This window comes from Sardina pilchardus, chromosome 24 (assembly GCF_963854185.1).
Source record: "Sardina pilchardus chromosome 24, fSarPil1.1, whole genome shotgun sequence".
NCBI lineage: Eukaryota > Metazoa > Chordata > Actinopteri > Clupeiformes > Clupeidae > Sardina > Sardina pilchardus.
This window is the reverse complement of record NC_085017.1, coordinates 22,876,751-22,895,535: the sequence shown is the minus strand read 5'-3', so window position 1 is coordinate 22,895,535 and position 18,785 is coordinate 22,876,751. Positions and strand designations below refer to the sequence as shown.

The 18,785-nt window shown below is 45.5% G+C and overlaps 1 protein-coding gene across 4 annotated transcripts in view; it reads left to right on the top strand.

Moving 5' to 3' along the window:
* The window catches only part of LOC134072968 (MAP7 domain-containing protein 1-like), a 43,202-nt gene that overhangs the window by 716 nt on the left and 23,701 nt on the right, over positions 1-18,785 (top strand). The window lies entirely within an intron of this gene.

The window sequence follows — 18,785 nt, the reverse complement described above, 5'->3', positions numbered from 1 at the left end:
TTGGTGTGTGTCGAGGAAGCTTGCCGGCGTTTGAGGAAAATTACGCGCAATGTCGTTTGATGCGCATTTGACGTGGAATATTAATTCGGCTCAAAATTATGCTTTTGGATGTGTCACAGACCAGTAGGCTAGTGCATGTACCAGATGTGGGCGTTTTCCGTCGTGACACCTTGATTTTACAACCCCCACCCCCACCTTTCGACCTTTTCTTCGCTGCCTAGATATTATAACGGCTTGGAACGACAGGGTTGTAACGCCAGTTCTATGAAATGCTAATGAACAGCGGTATAGTTCACGCCAAACGATTTGCGTGGGCATGTTGCGATGCACGCCTGTATGTCAGTGAAGTTTACCTATTTCCACCACATTACACCAGCACTAGTCTTTGCTTAGCGCCCCTCGTTGATGTATTTTTGATGTTTTAAAAAATTCCCCAGATGTGTTTTCCTCTTGCCATAGACCAGCACCCATGATTAGGCTAAAATACCAGCAGGCACAACGACCATGCAGAATGCAGTTGATTTGGTTATCAAGGATCATATCTGTATCATATCTGTTGGGGATCATATAACAGCTTACTGAAAGTTACAGTAAACATGTCGTGTGCACTATTTGGATCTCTAAAATGGACATCCTGTGCATCTTGTCAGTGATTTGTTTGCATGTTTCAAGCTCAGAAAATCTGTAGCATACACTAGATGTATTGGAAGACTTTGGACATTTCTTATTCATTGTCCCTAAAGAGTTTTGCCATTATTGTTTGTAAGAGGCATTTTTAACTCTATACATACATATATGAATGTGAATCATTGACAGTCAGGTCGTTCATAACTGAAACATGACAGAATGTGATTGTGCTTCCTCTACCAGTAAATGAATATCATTATTCCCCAAATCTCACTGAGATATCACTGCAGGGCAAGGATCTGGTGTTTGTTTATGCTGTAGGGTGCCAGGCTCCGCCGCCATGCCAGAAATGTGCAGGGAAGATACATCACTTCACAGTGACCTAGTTTTTAGGCATCAAGTGTATCATTTGGTGGGAAGTCTTGTGGGTTATTCAAGGTGTAACACTACCTGACTGCATTTACTGCTTGGAAGGCTTTAAAAAGGTGGTTTCGGCACATAGAAATGTCATTATGGACTATGGCTTTTAAGCACATACCTTTAACCTAAGGGATGTTTTAACAATGCACTGTAGCTTTCATAACTCTATTGTACAATTTCAAATAAGTATCCCCTTTCGGAATCAGTAATATAGTAATATAACATAAATACATCATGAATCATTGACGGTAGACGTTTAACTGATATAACGCCTGTAGCCTATATCACCTCAAACACAGTGGGCAGTTCCAGTATCGTACTATGGGCTTTAAATGCTGAAACTCAAGTATAGGTGATGTTTTTGTGGTCTGTATCAGTATCAGTGTCGGCATTGTTTAAAGGGAAAACAGAAGAGCTGCATTCCTTTCCCATTACTCAACATGGAGAGAGAGAAGTCCCCCTGAGCAGCCATTCCTCCCACCTCTGGTGCAGCCAACCCTGTTCACCCATCTAGGGGAGACACAGAGCGTCATCTAGTTACATTCTGCTAGATATGTGCTAGATAGGACAGTTGGGAATTTATAGGCAATCTTGGTCTGCTGCTAATTCCTAAAAGTTCATCTGCGTTGCCCTTTGACCTACAACTGACTGGGTGATTTGTTAGGAGGAAATGTTTATGTTCCAAGATCCTGACTTCCTATTGATGCTTTGAGGATCCGCAGCAGAGAAGGACAAGCCCCAGAGTCTTCTCTTGGACAACATTAGATGCTTTGTTGCCAGAGTTGTGGGCTGGAAGAAAAATCCCCAGCACAGGCCAAGATCTGACATGTTCAAAGAGAAGTTGTTTAGTCTCTCTTTAGGAGACAAGGTCTTGGTCACCCTCTTCAAAGACAGCTTTCCCCTTTATCTCTCATCAGTCCCTCATATTTAAGATTGCATGCAGCTGCACATATGAGGAATTAAGGAAATCCATAAGATCCAAGTTTATTTTTAAGTCTTGTTAATGTTAATATAAGCTGTGAGGCTTATAAATGTCTTTTAAACCAGATGTTTGAGTTACAGTCTTAGCTTTTCTGTTTCAAGTGGTCGTGAGATGAAAATGATAACGTTCCCAGGTGCTCCTCAGTTCTTGGTTCAGAATTCCTGGCTGCGATTCAACATCATGTGAAAAAGGAAACAAAGGATCCTTAGCCTCCTATCTCAAAAATGCCTTTGTCAGACCTTCTATGCCTCCTGGAGAGTTCTATAAGCAACACTAGAAGTTCTTATTCATTTTCAGCCATACTCGACACCTTGATATTCACTCTTGGTGCTTCCAACATTCTAGTTCAGTTTTCAACATGCATGTAGAATCGGAAGGATGTAAATGATCCCTTCCCAACATGGCGTTAATTCCTTCAAGCACTGTAAAAGTAACCGAGTGGCGTGCAGCAAACAAAGGAAGGAAAGCCGGACATGCATGGGGTCAGACACACTAACATCCTCTCTACATTAATGGACCTCTCAATCAGCCCTGTACGGGCTCTGTATGTTTGTATGAGCTGTGTGCTTTTAAAGGGCTGTGGTGCGTGGGTGTGTGTCTGTGGGTGTGTTTGTGTGTGACTGCCACAAGTGGCAGAGACTGTTTATGTATGAATCCATGTTCTATGACTGTTTGATTTTAGTCGAGGCGGTCCCCTGTTTGAACCATGTCTAGACTGTTACTGCGAATGATGACATTTGATGATGACATTCCTCCGGAGGTTTGCATGAGAAACTGAACTCAAATGATAGCGGTATCCGCTGAACCGAAGAACAGAGGGAGAGGCAGGGTTAGACTGGAGAGCCTGTGAGGATTTTCCTGTGGTGGTGTGACAGAACCCAAGCAGGGTGTGGAGAGTGAGTAATGACCTGGGGTCTCTCTCTTCCGTGTGTGTGTGTGTGTGTGTGTGTGTGTGTGTGTGTGTGTGTGTGTGTGTGTGTGTGTGTGTGTGTGTGTGTGTGTGTGTGTGTGTGTGTGTGTGTGTGTGTGTGTGTGTGTGTGTGAGTCTGAAGGACAGGAAGAGGTGGAGACAGTGGAGTAGAAGGAGGGGGGGGGGGGGGGGTCTGATGCTCCTGTCCCCTCCTCTGTTCCACCTCAGCGTATAGCGTCACTCCACACCGGATGAGATGATGTAAATCACAGACCAGACAGATCAGCACACATACATTCATGCACATATTCAGCAAATGCACACGCACACACACACACACACACACACACACATTTCCAAACAGACATTAAACACACACAGGGGAAGAGGAGGAAGTGGTATGTATGACTGAGTGATAGTGGATATAGGCTCATTCGACTTCATGCAGCACTGCACAGATCTAGCTGAATGCATTGTGTCGCATCATGCAAGCGTCCAGCATGCGTCATATTCGGCCAGATCTGCGCAGCGCTGCATGAAGTCGAACGAGCCCAAACACAGCGGTTTGTTTAGTGGACCAAGACCAGCTGTGCTCACTGTACTGCACTGCCCGCATCCCCTGTGTGCCTGATCCATAGACGTCATTTTGCCATGAGGTATTTTCGACCACACAAGGATGCCAAAAATACCTCCCTCAGGTGGTAAAACAGCTGTGCTCAACTGTTTATGCGTCAGCCTGGTGGTGTTGCCTTCTCATGAATTGCACAGTTTTCACAATGGTATACTGTAGAGTATGTAGAGACTGCCCTGGACTTCCAGCGGGTTAGTCACATAAGAATTTGGGTGTAGTCCAGAATTGAATTCAGAGCCATTGAATCGGCCATTATCCAGTTAGAATCGACACTGCTGTTCTACACTGCCAGTTTGCGGAACACTGTGTTTCTTTGTGATTCTTTTTCACCAAATGAGCTTCTTGACTAGATGATTGGCACATAAGAAAAACGGACTCCACACAAATGTAGGCCTAGAAGACTACATGCAGTACTGTATATTCCAAAATGAATGTGTATCTCAACTCAGAGTATACTAATACAGCAGGTGTATTAGCACTTCTGCATCTGTGTGTTAACTGGACTGTCAGGGTCAGCTAGGCCGCCTGTGCAGGTCTGACAATTTTCAAACAGAGGAAGAAAGGTGGGATTTTTAAACATTGTTTATTCTGTGGAGTTGGAGTATTCTGTGCAGTCTAATGCTGTGTAATCAGTGGGGTACACACTGAGGAGTTAGTTAATGAGGACACTGCGAATGCTGCCTACCACCCCTCTATCAGAGCGCCATCTCTGTAACATATGGGGGAGGCGTAGCCACGTTATATAACAGCATCGACTGTTCCCGAATTGCCTTTGTTTTCCTGAACATGAAAAGAATTGGGCTTCCACGACAATTTGAGAGTAATCGCGTGTTTTGTGTGATCAGTTGGTCTGGGGGTAAAGAGGTCATGGTTTAAACAAGAGTAGGAGATGGAGCAAAACTCCACAATGCACTTCATTGTCCCGTGTTCCACTTAAAAATGTTAATCACCACTCGCGTGAATATTTATGCAGATTCATGGCTAATTGCGCATGTCATTAGTAACTAAATTATCATGCCTTAGGACATAAGCAATTTCATGCCCTCAGAGTTAACAGTGATAGTGTGAAGAAAAACATTTCTCTAGGAGATAAGCTATATTTCACAAACATCAAAGCCTAGTTGAGTTGAGTTTTTACACAGAAATGTGTATCATTTGAATGAACACAACAGATTGTGCTGTTGGCTTGGTCGAAGCTTGTTTTTAAACTGGTCCTGTGTTGTTGAGGTTTCAGGCTCTCTGACTGAACGCCAGATTCAACATGTTTAAATGCCTTCTACTCGTGATGAATAGGCTTTTGAACAAAGGCTCCAAGAATTGATTTTCTTTTCTTTTTTCATTCCCCAACCACTGAGTGTGTGTTATACACAACAGCTTATGAGAGTGATTTTGCATGCCATCAGAGTCAGCCCCCTCGGACAAATGCAGGGCAGAATTTCATCTTAAGCCCAATTCACACCAAAGATTCCCGACGCGACGAGACTGAGTTGCAGCGATGTGAATTAGAAGTTGCAGGCCGTCGCAAGCCGTCGCAGAGCATTGAACATGTTTAATCGTAGTCGCAAGGTTTTAGAATGTTGCAGCTCGTCTCGTCTCGTCTCGTTGGGAATCTTTGGTCTGAACCCTACTTTAGTTGTCATCTTAACCAAGCCATTCTTCTTACATGTAGCGTATGAAACTATACATTAAATATAGATTGACGGAAATACTTGACAATGATTGGCTGAGCCACACCTCTGGCTACTCTACTTTTTGTAAAGTGCCTGGACATACAGTATATACGTTATCTGTCTGGGGTGTAGGTTGTGTGTGCAGCTGTGTGTAGGTTGTAACATATAGTGTGTTCAGCTGTGTAGTGTATATCAGGTTCAGTTATGTGGTGTGTGTGTGTGTGTGTGTGTGTGTGTGTGTGTGTGTGTGTGTGTGTGTGTGTATTGTGCTTCACTATGTGGTGTGTAGTGTGTATTGTGCTCTGGTTGGAATGGAGAACTGTTCTAATAGCTCTGGAGTCTCCCAGCACCGTATTTCATTTGTATGCACTAAAGCCTTGCGAGCAGCTGTACCCCTGCTGTGGCTTTGAAGTGTGTGTATGTGCAAGAGTGTGTGTGTGTGTGTGTGTGTGTGTGTGTGTGTGTGTGTGTGTGTATGGACTGGAGGACAAATGTGTGCCGTGTATATGTCTGGGTGGGTACATGTGTGGATGTATATGTTTATGTGCTGTGTATACAGTATATACTGTATGTCTGTGTGTTTGTGGAGATAGTTTAACACACTTTCCAAACTTCAAATACAATACACGCATATATGTGTGTGTGTGTGTTTTCCATGTGCTTGTCTATGTGGAGTGTTCCTTAGCACACTGTTCCTCTGACACACACACACACACACACACACACACATACACACACACACACACACATACATAGCGTCCCAGGCCCTGCCACCATCACCATCACCCTTCAGCACTGTCACAGGACCCAGGTGCTAATATTAGCACTGTAGCCGAGGAGCTAAAGATCGGGACAGCACAGGAGGCATGTCTGACCGGCCTGGCCTTCAAACCACCCCAACTACCTAGAACCACATACATACAAAGGAATAAATACACACACACAAACACACACACACACACACACAAATACAAACACACAAACCAGACCTCAAACCACTTCCAACTTCCAACCACATACACAAATGCCAGATGCATAAGAACATACATATACACACACACACACACACACACACACACACAGTGACTGACACACACACACACCCCCCACACATTGGATTACCCCCCACTGCATGGACTCTGTGACACAGACCCCCTGTGCCCCATTCCCAAGGGGAAACTGGCTTTGGCCCACATTACGTTACAAATCACCAGCATGGCCATTACTGACCAAGGGAGAGTCCCACATTTGTCTCGGATCATTTCATACTTTGGATTGCCGCCACACGCGCGCGCGCGCGCACACACACACACACACACATGGAAGTGTCCTTTCCTGTCCTAGCGCTTCTCCTCCGAATGCCAAACCAGGACACACTGTAACCAGGAGGCAGAGTCTGTATCTGAAACAAACGTTGCCATGCCGTGAGTCATTCGTCCACCATCTTCTCGTTATCAGTGATTTCCAGTGACCATCATTGATTCGGGGTTCCATCCCGTTACTTCTGCAGAGGGTTGTGAAACCTGCTGTGCTACTCATTCGAGCCCCAGACACTCGGTGAGGCACATGGCATGTGTTCAGATGTGAGATGACGACATCCAATTGCTCGAGAGACTCACAGGGGTTTGAGTCATGGAAGAAGCCTGAGGTTTGAGTTTTGAGGCTGCGCCGTTTCCTGTCACGTCTCCTAGGCAACGTAATGGAGAAAAGGTCACCGCCCCGTCCTCGCTCCAGGAAAATGCTTGCGAATGGTGTCATGTGACCTTACTTCCCAGTGAGAAGGGGGGGAGAGAGAGGAGTAGAGAGTGTGTGTGCTTGCTGGCGGAATTCCTCAGGCAGGAAGTTTGAGTGCTCTTTTGACCTTCACTTCCTGGTGTGGAAGGAAGAAGCTCTGACCTAATCCCCTCTCACTCATCCACTTCTGAATCATTGCACTTGTCTCATGTGCTGTAGGGATTTGCCGTTCTTTAGATTTTTTTTACTTCCATTGTACAGGTCTGACAGCCTCTCACTAGCCACACTGAGCTCAGATGAATTGATTAAGACTGATTTAGTCTCTGAGTTTTCCCTATGTTAGGCTGAAGTGCAAACACACACTCACAGTCCAAATCAATTTTGAAATACGTTGAGGACATATTTGTTGCACCTCAAGCCAACAAACAACATGGCCGTGTAACAGCTGACTAAATGAAGTGTTGATGATACATTAACCCACTGCGGTAATCAATCAGAATTGCGTAGAGTTTCTTAGAATAATTGAGTAAGAAGGCAGAAAATCATTAGCGGGGTTCATATTGAATGATCGTTAGTATTCCATATGAAGACCTGTAGTGAAACCCAAGTGAATTTCAGTATGCTCCATTTACTGGAAACAACAAATGGGACAGCAATACAAATCGACTGACTTGCTTTTAAATACACTCCGAAGTACATTTGTAATGTTGTCCTATTAGTCAGTATTCATTTTGTTGAGGATTGTTGAGGAGACTCCATGGGGGCCTCTCATTCAGCGTTTATACATCCTCCCTTCCTCCTCGGGCCTCAATCCTCACTGATCTACATAAAGAAAGATGGGGCGGCAACAATGGGATAGTCTATCCAGTTTTTGTTAGATCAGTGGGAACGCCCTTCGAGGATCGAGGATCGAGGAGAGATGTTGAGAGGCACCCCATGTCCATCCATCGTGAGGAATTGAGCGTGTTGTACTGTTATTTTTTATTCTCATTATGCCATTCCTCAGAGCCTTGTGTGTCTGTGTCAGTCAGTTGTGTCAGGAACCTGTGAGCGACCCATCCCATGATAATAACAGGACTGGCACAGTAACCTGCTTTAGCTAATGTTCTCTGTTTTTTATTTGATATCATGGAGGAGCCCTTCCCCCCACTCTCTCTTCCCCTTGTCCTGCACACACACACACACACACACACACACACACACACATACACCGGCATACACACACACACACACACACACACAGACACACACACACACACACACACATACACAGACACACAGCTCTGCCAAGAAGGTCAGTCCAGCGCAGTCATGCTCCACTTACAGTAGCTGTGCCAACAGCTAGATAAGGTGAGAGCTGGAGAGGTCGTCTGTTTTGTGCTGCGCAGGCATAGAGGGGGATTATGGGCCACACACCGAAAGATGGAGGCCTAGAGAGGACACTTGGAGTTATCTGAGGATCGCCAGAAAAACAATCATCATGTTTTTTTAATTATTATTTATTTATTTATTCATCCTGCTCGACCCCTGCAGTATCCTGTGCATTAGATAGGTGGTATGTCATGGGATGTGAGAACATTTAAGGGTCATATCATGTGACACGACTATGACAGTAATTTGGTCTGTTGGTATGACGACTGCTTGGTTTTGCAGTAATGAAGGACGATTCAATGCAAATTTTAAGTCATATTCCCTATGTAAACGGAATGGTATATGGCCTTTGTGTTGTATGCAAATAACTGTTTGAATTTCGGATACATTCTAGAGATACAGTTATGTGAGGCAACGTTTTATCCTGGAGGTGACTTGGCAAGTCAGTGATAAGATGAGTTATACTTTTACACCCCACAGTTGTGTGGCAGTAGGCCAGTAGAATGGTTATGATGATATGCAGTTACTATTTGCATAGATTGCCTGGAGGTGAGAATAGGGCAGGGTTACTGTGGTCAAGCCTATTCAGCTCTGTAGGAGAGCATGGGGATGTTTGTTATGCTACCTGTGTTCATAATAGCACACACACACACACACACACACATACACAAGCAAATAAACAAAACCTTGTGCACAGTATATTCTTGCACAACAAGCACGCTTGTTCACACTATTTTGTTTGTTTTGTGAAATGTGCACACCAGCATACTAACACAAGCAAACTGTGAACCTCATTTCTACATAATGCTTAACACACAAAATATAACACTCACTAGCACACACAAAAAACACACACACACACACACACACACACACACAAGTTTAGGCAATTACCCAAAAGGTGGTTGCCACATGTTTGCAGAGAGGAAAGATCAGGGGCTGCTGATACTGCAGTTTTCTGTGCCTCAAGACAGACAAGTCGGGTGTGTTCGTCAGGCCACATGAACATTTTGTTCTCCTTTACTGTAAAATATGAGGCTGTGGTGGCCATCGTACTCACACGGCCTCAGATACACTGTCCTTATTGGCCGTGACAAGACCTGTCACAATGAAGCTGACACTGCTGTTTATACCAAAACAAACAAGTCCAGCTTGACCTAACATCTTAGGAATGTGTTACAGGACATAGTTTTCCTCTGGCGAGTGACTGCATGTATTTTTGACAGGCGTCTGACATACAGGCATCTTCGAAATGTAGAGATTTTTGTAGTGTGCCTAACTGTAGCTTTCTTTGTTAGGCTTAGTTTGTTGTGTTATTGACGTTTTATGTCAAGCATGGGTTTTGTGTCTTTTTTTGTTTTTGTTTTTATGTCTTGTATGTTTTTTCCATTCACTGTTGTGGCAACTGTTTATGTTTTGGAGAAGGTGACGTTAGTAGACGCTCTCAGTAGAGCCAGCCTTCCTGGAATTTATTAGCCAACTTTGGTGATGTTGATACTGGTGCATGGTGATGCATTATAGCAATTATTACTGGCTTTTGGGAGCGGAAAAAAAATTGCCTGATCTGTCAAAGGCGGTTTAGAGTTGGGATTACAAGTAGTAGTAGTAGTGTAAGAGTAGCTAGCGGGAATAGAAGGAATGTTCCTGGAAATTTGAATTGAGTTGAGGATGTAATGACTTTGCAAATCATCAGTCACATCCCAGTGCCAGGCCTTCAACCCGCTTTCAGGAATGTCTAGGAATGTAGAGGTTTTACTTAGAGACTTAAGTAATCAACAATCCCAGAGAAATGTATTCACCATCTCCACATCCTAAGCAATGGTGGCGCTGCAGACTCAATGCAAAACATGCCAAGCACTCAATAGATAGATACATCCTCTTTGTCTTACCATCTGGACAGAGGACGTGGCATCTTATCTTATCTGATTTGTCCTTGACCTTGTCTGCCCTTGACCTCTCCATGGTGGGCTTCAGCTGGCCCACAGGAAGGAACCCGTTTCATGCATGGCACAGGTGGCACTATTCTGATTGGCACTGTGCCCATAGCATGCCCATGGCGTGCCCTTCACATGTGCTAGGGCCTGCGTGTTTCTGCCTGTCTGTCTTTATCTGTCTCCCCGCAGGCCAGAGTTAGTGCACAGGTGCCTGCACTTGTCTGATTGTGGCTTTGTGCATTTGGCTTTCTTTGCATTATATCATAGAACCCTGATTCACGCTACACTTTGTAATTTCTTACTATCGCATTTGTCCTCACTACCGTACATTTCATCTCTTCAGTATATTTACTTATTTTTATATTTTTTTGGTCAAATGAGAAGGTTTTGGTCCCAAACGAAGATGTATATAGCCTGGTTAACGCCTCCCACTTCTCAAATGAGACGTGGTCTGGCAACCAGACGTTCATTTTCTCGTATTTGAAAAAATGCCCAGATCCGTTCATTGGGCGCCACGGATGTCTATCAAATGCGCATAGCTCACCCAACTCGTTCGTATGCAACGCTAAGGGCTGCTGTAAATCCTTTGACGTCGAATGTAGACGCAAGAGGGCAACGGAAACTTCTCGGATGTTCTGTGATTGGTTCGCCAACATCAGGCGAACATTTGGGCGTTAGTTTCTAGACTGGCTTAGCAGCGGGATTGAAATCACCGCGCAAGGCAGTATGGGAAAACCCAGGCTAAGATGTATACACATTATCGTCTACAAATAGACCCTAGGTTGAAGAATACTTAACTGCTCCTTTAAACCTTCACATGCATGTTATCTCACTAAAAACGAGCCTAGCGAGCCTTAAACACATGTGCCCTGCCATCACCTGCTCCCGGCTGGTCCTGTGCCAGTGCCTCCACCCTCAGCTGTGAAGTGACAAGTGTTGCCACCCTCCGTCCCAGCCCCCACCGCACCCTAGGCACTAGGCAGCCATTGCCCACGGCCACCGCTCCCAACCTCTCCCCGCACATCTGTGCATTTTCAGCCTGCTCTAGTCCGTGTGATATACTGCAGTGTCACTCCCTAACCCTCCTAAAATTGTATTCCCATTCCTTTCTTCTCTTCTCTTCTCTTCTCTTCTCTTCATCTGTACAGTTTCACCATCCCCTAAAACATACACCATTTGTATGCCTGACCAGTTCTACTCTCTTACGTATCATCCATGTACAGTATGATTCCAATAGAAACCTTATTCATTTAACTAGACTATAGCCTGTACAAAGTGTGTTCATGGCCATACAAATAGCACACACAGGTATTCAAATATAGTGAGTGTGCAGATGGTTGCGTTTCTTTTGCAGTTATTGGCCTCTTAACATGGCTGTGACACTTCAACTTCTCCAGTTCATCTATTTTCATCTGAACTTGACACAGTTGCAGATGATGATTAGCACGAGCAATAGGATACTGTAGGTGTGTGTGTGTGTGTGTGTGTGTGTGTGTGTGTGTGTGTGTGTGTGTGTGAGACGGGGGCGGCGGTTAGTTTGCAGGGGGTCGTGAGCTGAGGGAAGATGCTGCATCATTGATGGGCCATCCATGATTCATGCACTGCTTCGCTCGCTGGCCCACGCCTGTTTGTGTTCCCGCTCTTTCCCATAATCTCTGTGTGAGTGAGCACTGCACATGTGGGTGACCCAGTTCAACAGGCCGGCTTTCACATACACATACTATACTGTATATACACATACATGCTCGCGCGCACACACACACACACACACACACACACACACACACACACACACACACACACACACACACACACACACACACACACACACACACACACACACATGCACCCATTCTAATACCCAAACAAACAGGCATTAAACACGCATACACACACACACACACACACACACACACACACAGTGGGTCCGTGGGGAGAGATGTGTGGCTGCAGGATCGCTTTCCACTCAGCTGGAGGAATAAGAATGCTGCCCCCCCCCCTCCTGCCTTCCCCCAACCCCCCAGCCCCTCCTCTCCCCTTCCCATCATGCCCCATCCCTTCCCTGCATGCACAGTGTTGACATACCCTCCACCCTCAGGCTGGGCGCTGGCAGCAGCAGCAGCCGTTCGCCATCATGGCTCCGAGCCTCACTGATGCATGATGGGTGCTGCTGCATGACAGTTTTAACCCTCCGTTTAGATGCCCAATCAGGAAACATGTCCATTGGGAGCATGATATGCCATGCTTTGCTACTGGAATGCACTAATGATAGATTCAAGCCATTGAGGGTTTGTGAACGAGTTTTGAATGTGTGTGTGTATGTGTGTGTGTGTGTGTGTGTGATGATAATGATACATACAGTAATTGTATATTACTGTATGTATCATATGTGGTGAATTTGAGGAAGTACAGCATTCTTATCCAGGCTATATGTGTTTCAGACCGACGTCTTCATCATAATATCCCACTGTGGCTTAAGATTGAACAATAGTATAGGAAGTCTGTGCTTTATTTCTACTGCACAAGAGGCATTATCAATGGGCATCGTTCAAATGACTCCGTACGCTTGGATAGTCCTTCCACCAATCAGACCAACGGTCTGGTGCGTCTTTTGGATAAGCTAGTTTGTGATTGGAACCGAAGGTTGTGGACAGGAAGCAGGGGAGATAGATGTGCAGGTTTCCAGCCTGAGCTGCTGGGCGAAATCCAAATTCGCTGGCAGGTCAGGCAGGGTTCACTCAGCCTATATACAGTATATGTACCATATATCAAAACATAAATGTGTCTGTAAATTACAGTTGAGATCAGTTTAAGCTGTTTAGTGTGCTCCTATACCCATCTCCCCAAGTTCCCTGTTTTGGGGCACTTTAGCCAGAAAACATCTTTTGCTTCGAGACTTCTCCACGGCACTGTACTTAGTTAGAGGCCCCGGCAGCAGTAGGGCAGTGCCCATGTGGTTGTGATTCAGACTTTTATTTTGTCATAAATACTTGATTACTTTTCAACAGCTAAATGTCAGCTCATTTTAGGCTCTATTTTTAGCGGAGCTTCGGACGTGCACGGAGTGGCTCTGTGTTCTGTGTAAAAGGGCAGACGTTTGAGTGTATCCTGAGCTGAACGCTGTTGTGGACTCAAACCTCACTATTGTCCGGGTGAACTTTTGTTTTTAGCTCTAGCTGAAGGGTCCATCACATAGTTCGGACATTCACTATATATATTGGGAGGGCATATGCACACACACACACCTGCAGGAGCTGCAGTCTGTCAGGTTGGAGTTGAGTCAGATGTTTTTTGGACACTGGGGTAGTTGGAAACACTTGTACCCACAGAGAGAGAGAGAGAGAGAGAGAGGGAGGGAGGGAGGGGGAGGGAGAGAGAGATAGAGGGAGAGAGAGAAAGACAAGCAGCCTTTGATGCTCCTGATGGGATTTGCTGTTATAGCTAGTTGAAAACACTTGTACTCACACAAACACAAAGACAGAGAGAGTGAGAGAATGATAGAGAGAGGAAGAGAGAGAGAGAATGATAGAGAGACAGAAAGAGAGAGAGAGAATGATAGAGAGACAGAGAGAGAGAGAGAGAAGCAGTGCGTGTCGCTCCCTGTGGAATTGGCTGTTGGATCTGTGCTCTTGTGCTCTGCTGTGCAGTTGCTGTGGTGTAGAGCAGACAGGCAGAGGGGAAGCGCATACTGCAGATGCCTGAGGTTGGCCTGACCCAGTTCCTCTTCTCTGCCTCCTCGCGCTAATGCTGATGGCCCTTTAAACACATGTGAAGTGAACACACACAAGCACGCACGGACCCACACATGCACGCACGGACACACACACACACACACACACATACACAGATACACTCGTACACACGCGCATACATAAACACACGCACACACATACACGCATGCACACGCACACACGCACACACGCATGCACACATTCATACAAACAGTCATGACCTCTCAAACACACAGAAACTCACACTCACATCCATACACACTCACGTCCACACACACGTCCACACACACCGATACGTACCTGCATTTTCACACGCAACATAAACACAGGCCACGTGCCATTCCCTGTCTCATGTAAACACGAGATACACAAATAGAGCCACCTGCAAGTATTCAGCTGGTACTGACAAACAGGCACACACACACACACACACACACACACACACACACACACACACTGGCACTCACACACACACTGGCACACACACACACACACACACACACACACACACACACACTGGCACTCACACACACACACTGGCACTCACACACACATACAGACATGCAAACACACAAATACAAACACACACACACACACAATTATGTTTGCCCCACATTAGAGTAACACATACGTAATCTCACCTCTGTGTGAACACTCCGTGCTTGAATGCGCTCTACACTCCGGTGCTCTTCCACTGGCCTACACAGACAGGACAGGCAGTGAAATGACATGGCCTGGCCTAGCCAGATATGGAGTGGAAACACAACAACAAAAGTGGCTATGCAGAGTGCAGCCTCACAGCCCTCTTGTCCTCCCTGCCTCTCAGGCCGAGGGACAGTGCTGGCATGTGGGGCAGAACAACACCACAGAAAATATGTGCATCTGTGAGTGTGTGTATGTGTGTGTGTGCGCGCGCATGTGTGTATGAGTGTGAATGTGAGTGTGTGTGTATGTGTATGTGTGTGTGTGTGTGTGAGGAGAGAGAAAGACAGAGTGTGTATGTGTGTGTGAGAGAGAGATATTCTCTGTGTGTTTGTGAGAAAGAGTGTGTGTTTGTGAGTGAGAGACAGAGAGTGTGTGTGTGAGTGGTGGTCTCGTGATGCCCGCTGATAAACCCAGTACCTTTTATGGGTGTGGCCCCTCTGTGGGGCACTCAGTCACCCGTCTCTATTTTTAACATGTGTGTCGCGCCACTGGGACTGCAACCTGACCCCAAGGAGCCATCTCCCTCTCTGACCGCTCGCTCTCCTTCCCTCTGTCTCTCTCTCAACCGCTCTCTCTCTCTTTCTCATACTTTCTTTTCCAATCTTTTTTTCCCTTTCTTTTGATGGATACTTCACTGACGTCTTGGAAAATAGAGGGAGTTTTCATTCTTTTCTGCCTTCACTTTCATTCTGCCTTTCCACTCATTTTTATGGTCACTTCCTCTTACTCAACAACTCAACCCCCCTCTCTCTCTTTCTGCATGTCTGTCTTTGTGTCTTTTTCTTCCTCATAAAGACTCTTCAGCTCCACACACTTGTGCCAGAGAGCCTATTTCCTGTTCTATAGAGAGAGAGAGAGAGAGAGAGAAGAGAGAGAAGGGAGAGAGAGAGAAAGAGAGAGAAGGGGTGGGGGTTAGCATTGCATTACAGGAGCTGGGTGTTGGGCATGTGGCAAAGGCTTAACGCAGACTAGCTCCCTTGTGTTTAACTAGCTAAAATAGATTCAGCTGAATCTTTGATGTGCCTCGCCATCCAGTTACAGCGAGCGGAGGGTACTGTATGAGTGAGAAATCTTCATGACTTGATTGGTATTTAACAAGTACAGTCCAGGCCTTCAGCTTTATAACTAAATTACAGAGAAAAGACTTGGCAGTCCATTGTGTCTGAGTTGACCTTGTTGCACTTCTGGGCTGGCTGTTGGGTGGATTTCTTGGCCTGGTGTCAGTAGACTGCTTCAGATTGGTGCAAACCCAAAACTATAGGCGCAGTAGGATAGTATTATAGGATACTCAGAGACTCTGGCCAGTCATAAGTACTCCTATATTTAGTAAAGCATATAATTGCTATGACTTACTGAAAGACCATTCATTACGATAATGATCAGTGTTGTAGTGTTTTCACTAATGTAGTGGTTTTGGCTCAGACTGGGCCTGTGGAAGCATGTTTCTGTGTGTGTGTGTGTGTGTGTGTGTGTGCCCATGTGTGTATTCTTTGATGCACCTCATGTTTTTATCTATTATCTTCAAAACATCCTGAACAAAGCACATGGTCAGACAAATATACACAGACACGCTTTCATGTATGCAGACAGATGCGCACACACACACACACACACACACACACACACACACACACACACACACCCACACACACACACACACACACACTCGCAGCCGACCTTCATCTGCCTCTTTTTCCAGTCACTCACTGTGTGTGTGTGTGTGTGTGTGTGTGTGTGTGTGTGTGTGTGTGCGTGCGTGTGAGACCCATGTGTTTTTTGGCGCCGTTCCTGTTGCCATGCAGACCGGTCGTCATAGCGCCTGGTCCGTCCCGTCCCGTCCTCCGCTCCGCTCCTCTCGGTCGGTCGGGGCCCTGTGGCTTTGTGAGCGGCGGCGGTTCCCATACCCAGGGCCCATCCCAGCCCAGCGCCACAGTCATCTGCTCCCCTCCCACCATCCCTCACCGCTCCTCCACTGGGCTAGCTGACGTTACGGCCCCGGCAGGGCCAGACAAAAGCCCCAGTGTTCCGGCTTACTTACATGATCACATTATTCATATTGATAAATGTTTGCGGCGTTATTAGAAAGAGCAACCACAGCCAAGACCTTATGAAACAATAATTGTGTTTCAGTAAGCATGACATATGGTACCCACGTCCTGAGAAAATAATGATGTGTTGAAATAAGTGTGAATGAAGCATGGAGAAAGGCAATTATTTGTGGGTTTAAATCACTTGCACAACAAACCCATCAGCGGGGACAGTACCAGCCCACTGTGTGATAAACAAACATTGTCTTTCCGCCCATATGGCATGGTGATCGTCTCCTCTCAAAGTATTTACATTCACAGAATTGAGTTTCTAAACCACTCGCAGTGTTTACACATGCAGTTTTGTCTTGGATGACAGTTTGCTAGTTTCCTTACATATTTTTGTTAACTAAACAAAGTGTGTGTGTGTGTGTGTGTGTGTGTGTGTGTGTGTGTGTGTGTGTGTGTGTGTGTGTGTGTGAATCCCGCCATGTTTATGCATGTGTTTATGAGTGTGTTTTGATAGGTGTCGAGCTCCTCTACCATTTACCCCTCCGAGGTCATAGGTTAAGACCCTTGTCTGCAGACAGGACACATGCTTGAGATACTACTAACTGACAGGCTCTGCCTTGAACTGTTGATGCACCCTGCTCATATTGTATGATATCACACCATGTCCCATCCTATCCTAACCAGTCCTATCCATTGCTATTGTAATGTATGGTATTGTATCACATTGTCCTGTTCTATCATACTGTATACTATCCTTCTGTAGTGCAATTCAGGACACTAAAGATGCCTGCTGTACTTGACAGTTATGGTGGATGACTACCCAACCCAATTCTTCAGCGCCATGTAGGTTGTAGGGTGTTTTGGTTTGACTTCCTCGAGTGGATAAGACATTTTTTACCTCAAATACAGTATATTTGCTGTCATGGCTGGCTTTGGCGTGTTGTTTTGATGGAGGGAACTGTTCTGTCACAGTAAGCAGAAATGTACCCGTCGTTTATAAGTAAACTGTACTTCATCATGATGCTTCAGCTTCCATGGTTTGTTGATGGGATTAGAGGACATGTTATTATGATGACCACAAAACCTGGCTCGTAATATCTGTAGTCTGACCTGGAAGGCTGACCTACAATGCTGCCATGGCTCTTGGTTCTTAGTGCTGTTCACGTCTCTGTTGCCATGTGGAATACTGTAGCAGTTTAGGACACCTCTGGGCTGAGCATGGAGGAGCTGAGGTCATCTCTTGGGATACAGCAGAAAAGCTGCTGTGTGTGTGTGTATGTGTGTGTGTGTGTGTGTGTGTGTGTGTGTGTGTGTGTGTTTGCGCTGTACCGATCACATTTCGCTCACACTTACTTGTTAAGTGTGTGTGTTTGTGCGTGCAGTTGTTTGTGTCAGAAGTGGGTGTGAATGAGTTACAGTAACATGAAGGGTGAATGAGTGTGTGGATGTTTTTGTTTGTCTGATGTGTGTAGTGTATGTGTGGGAAATAGCAAGAATACTTGAGTGTGTGTGTGTGTGTGTGTGTGTGTGACAAAAAGTTGTATTTTGTACTGTATGTGTGAAATAGAGTTTTCTGTTTTGTGCGTAATTGTATCTGTGAATAAGATAGCAAGTGTACCTGAGTCTGTTTGTGTTTCCAAGAGAGGGGGATGTCTACTGCAGACTCCAGATTCCAATGATATATAGAGAGAGTGAACGAGAGTGAATCAATGAGTGAGGAAGAGAGGGAGGGAGGATGAGGAAGAGAGGGAGGGAGGATGAGGATGAGGATGTCAGACTTACCTAGAAAGAAGGAGTTAGATAGCAATAGAAGAAGTGACAGAGAGAGAAAGAAGAGAAATTATAGAAAGAGCCAGGGGTAGAATGAGAAAGAGAGAGAGAGAGAGAGAGAGAGAGAGAGAGAGATGGGTGATTGCAGCCTCCAGAGAGAGATGGCGTATATCTCTCTCTGCTTTGATGTGTTCTGCTGACTGATGGCTGATGTGATGGATGAGACTTGGGTGTGAACGAGATGTTAATGGGCTTGTAATG